The sequence below is a fragment of the Micropterus dolomieu genome, linkage group LG20 (assembly GCF_021292245.1).
Source record: "Micropterus dolomieu isolate WLL.071019.BEF.003 ecotype Adirondacks linkage group LG20, ASM2129224v1, whole genome shotgun sequence".
Lineage (NCBI taxonomy): Eukaryota > Metazoa > Chordata > Actinopteri > Centrarchiformes > Centrarchidae > Micropterus > Micropterus dolomieu.
Genome location: NC_060169.1, coordinates 11,597,075 through 11,601,163, shown reverse-complemented (window position 1 = coordinate 11,601,163; position 4,089 = coordinate 11,597,075). Strand labels below are relative to the sequence as shown.

The window sequence follows — 4,089 nt, the reverse complement described above, 5'->3', positions numbered from 1 at the left end:
ACACACACACACACACACACACACACAAACACGCAACCAGAGGGCATCTCTTGTCACACACTCTTGGCGATTGGCTCACTTAAAAAAATTCATTTCCTGACAAAAATATACTTCTACTGTCCTCTTGAACCCTCCGCCTTTCCTGTTCCTCTTCCGATAATAAGGTAGGCCTATCCCAATGGTTCACACACGAATGACCTTAGCACACACATACACGCAGATACAGCAGATAAATTATTTGTAGTGTTGCCAGGGGAAAGCCGTAGTTGTGATTTGAACTTGAACAAAACTTCATCCTTGACTTCCTCATTTCCCCTCCCTCACCTTCTAATCTCCCATCTCTTCCTTTTTTATGCACATTTAGCTTTTTCTCTGACCAGCCATAAAATCATCAAACCTTTCCTTTCTTTCTGCTCCGCCTTCTTCCCCTTGTCTTGTTTTACTCTTTGACTTTGATTAATTTCCTTAGATGACTTCCTTTCCTCCACCACAAGTATTTCCCCGATCTTACTTTTATCTAACCCTAGTGTTTGCCCGTCCCCAGTGTATCATCTGAAGTTCCTGTCCACCTAAAACACATATGTCTTCAGTTATAAGCATGAAGACACAGCTGCTGCAGCGAGCCCATATTGGCAGCAACACAGGGAAGTCAGCATGGATGTGCCAAAGTGCATGCACGTGTTGTGGTTTGTGGTACAGTGAAGTTAAATTGTACCACACAGTACAATGTTTCATTTGAAAGTATTTTTCAAGCTGAGAGTTGCTTCACAGCACTTACACTGCTCAGTCAGTGAGCTGAAATTCACACTTACCATTTTTACATTTTTATTTGCTAAAAGGTGCAGATGAAATTTGCATTTTAAACTCCTTTGAACTAAAAGAGCAGAAAAAAAATTTCTGCTGTGTCCTTTTGTGCACGCACTTGCGCATATGTGAAGCTACACTGTAAATTCTAATAGCTGTCATAACTTGCATAAATGAGCTGTAATTGGTTGTCAATAATATGTGCTTCTTACTAGGTTTTATAAAGTAATGGTTAATTGCATGCTGAAAAAAGCTATTTACTTATTGTTTTGAGTGAAGATAACTTTGTTTAAGTTATCTTAACTAGTTTAGAGCGACTATTTAGGAACGCTTCCTAACAGCAATCAAGGCTGGGTGTGAGCATGCGCAATAGTAACCACCAACGGACAGTCTCCTGCTTAGGACCACATGGTGCCGATCGGACTGTGCCAACTCATTTGCTGGTAACTGGATGTTTTTGTTGCTTGTGGAACAATAAGGTAAGTTATCAAGCAAGTAATATTTGTGTGTGAATTTGTGCTTTTGTCTGCTGCTGCAACATTTGCTAACATTTGTTAAACATTAACTTAGTTAACAGGCATAGCACAAGTTCAAGCATGTTTTGGCGGCTTTCCACCACCATCCACCTGAAAACCAACTGCTCCAGAAGGAAAGCGAAAACTCTCAAATGTAAGCTACAGTATTTTTCTGTCTTTTGTTGAGTTGGCACAGTGGATGCATTTTGGCCGCAGGTTGGAAATTAACAACACAGAAATTCCTAGTTACAAATGAAATTTGCTGCTTAAATTGGGCAGAGGAAACGGAAAACAAGGCTAGTTGTAAGCTAAGTTAGCCTGCACAAAGTTTGTAGCCACGTTTGTCAGACAATTAGGAGACCATAAGTTATTTAACTTTACTGCTGGTTTCTGTTTTAAACTTGGAGAACACATGTTGAAGGTTGGAAAGTAACACAACAGTAAGCTAACTTTAACGTTAATTAGAATTTTTACACTTCTACAACAAAGAAGGGACTGCAGTGCCACACCACCACTTAGCTTGCTCTTGCTCTACCTTGCAACTGTCACTGAAATTAGTGTGAACATTAGTATTAGCAAGTCTGCTGTCTGTTGCAGAGTGCCAGACACCTTGAAAATGAAACATAGATCAGTGCATAGTAGCTGTGTCTCTTTGTCATGTTTCTTGTGTCTTTGAGTTGTTTTAACATTATACACCTTTAGGTGCATGTTTGAATAAAAGGTGTAGTATAAACAGAGTTAGGATGAGTTCAGAACTTTTCCAAAATTTCTACTTACTCTATTTATTTTGTGCCTTTTCACAGGATAGCCATGACAAACCTGGATAGTGACTTTTTAAGTGCACTGCAACACACAACACTTTGTCACAATCTTCAAGTCCAGGAAAGGAAGTGCTGGAGAGAAACTGGCTGAGATTGTGTAGCAAATTGATTCAAAGGAGACTGTGTAACAAATTGATTAAAAGGTCAGTTTACTACAGACTTTGTTACAGTTCTTGCTGTGTATTTGATCTTAATATCACTTCTCGAATCAGCAACTGTTTTTCACTTTTAATGTTGCATAATTCTGAACTTTATTTGCTCTGAGAAATCAGATGTAGCAGCAGTGCGTACCTTGTTCTCCAAGGCCTCCCTAATCTGCTCAGTGATGAGGCCAGTAACTTCTGCAACACCTCCTTGGTAAGTTATTTGTATTTGATGGTATTTTACTGAGAGCTGGATAAAAAGATTAATACTGAAGACATCCCTGTGAGTTCAGTACAAAGATAGGCTGCATGCTAACCGTGACAGTTTAGTTTATGCCAGTGTGTGATCCTACCAGCTGTAACTGCAGTAACAGCCAAATAAATTTTACATGAAGAAGACATTACTGCTTAATTTCATTATTGGTTTTTACTGGATGTCTGAAAGCGGGTAAAAACGTGTTTAAGGCCTACTAATGTTGATTAAACTGCAAGGTGCTGTAAGGGGAAACTTAATAAAAGTGCAGGAGAGCAGTGGATGACTTGGTGACAATTAATAATCAACATTTCCCTGTTGAAATGGGATTTTACTTTGGTTGTATAAAGGATTTTGACAGTGATGAGGCCTGGACAAAAGTATCTGTTGAGTTGCTGACAGTCATCATTGAAGATGCACCTCTCTCCAAATCATCTCCATCCTGACCCAGTGTCTTCTGACACCTTTCTTGAAGGAGGTATTGTAATGGACAATCTCCAGAACCTACCTCAAACACTTTGCCTCTTGTTTGGGCTGTCCTATGCGCCACACTTGGACTACCCTTAAAACAATGGAAAACACATTCAACGAGTGATCCTTGGCCTGGGAGAGAACAAACTCCCCACTAAACTTTAAACTCCTCTTGAGTTACATTGTTAATAATAAAGAGTGACATTTGGCATAAGATCTCATTTGTTTATGAATATGGTTCCAGTTGCTATTGCTATTTGTTACATAAGTAAAGCAGTTGTTGAGGATTATATGTTAAATTAAAAGTCAGGGTTGAATTTTTTCCCCACGACAAATATTTCTTGTCTTTCTATAAAGCAAAGGCTGGCAAATAGTAGAGGAAGATTATTAAAGAACCAATGTATGCAGGCAGACAGGCAAAAATAAGACATACCCCTGGATGTTGCGATCACTTTTGCTGAATGTTTTTTTATTTTATGGCTGTGTTATTTAGCTGTTGCTTTAGGCTGCTTTAGTTGTTGTTCTGTGACAAGATATTCTGGGGTTGACGCAAATAACTTGACATTGGTAATTTTAGTCTGAATATTTTGTGTGGTACTACACTAATAGTAATGACTCACATTTGAATCACCCCTTCTCAAAACTGATTGGCTTCTACATCAGCTGTCTAAGGTGCAAATTTCACTAAGCTTTCCCGCTAAATATCTCTGTTAATTAAGTACATTCCCCCAAATTAATATTCTTTGATTAAAAGGAAAGGGTCAAATTTCCGACTGCATGTGTATATGTAAACTGTGGGAGATGGTAGTAAATATAAGCGTTATCCTTTATCCTTTAGATCCTTTAGACTTCTGATTAAGAAGAAAGTAAGTATACACCAAAATGTCAAAATACTGAAAAAAAACAACAATACAATAAAAAATCTGTCAAGTCAAGAACTCAAAATTGGGATAAAGCCTTTAAAGAGGTGGTATTATGGTTTTGGGCTTTTTCCCTCTCCTTTATTGAGTTATATATCTTTTTTGTGCATGTACTAGGTTTGCAAAGTGAAAAAGCCCAAAGTCCAGCCCAAAGGGAGTTCC

General features: G+C 38.3%; 1 long non-coding RNA gene across 1 annotated transcript; it reads left to right on the top strand.

Moving 5' to 3' along the window:
- The first annotated feature begins 1,161 nt into the window (after positions 1 to 1,161).
- Positions 1,162 to 3,216, top strand: LOC123959515. Its single transcript, XR_006822320.1, has 5 exons — positions 1,162 to 1,283; positions 1,375 to 1,473; positions 2,123 to 2,283; positions 2,413 to 2,497; positions 2,887 to 3,216. It is a non-coding gene; the product is annotated as an uncharacterized LOC123959515 (long non-coding RNA).
- Positions 3,217 to 4,089: the final 873 nt, after the last annotated feature.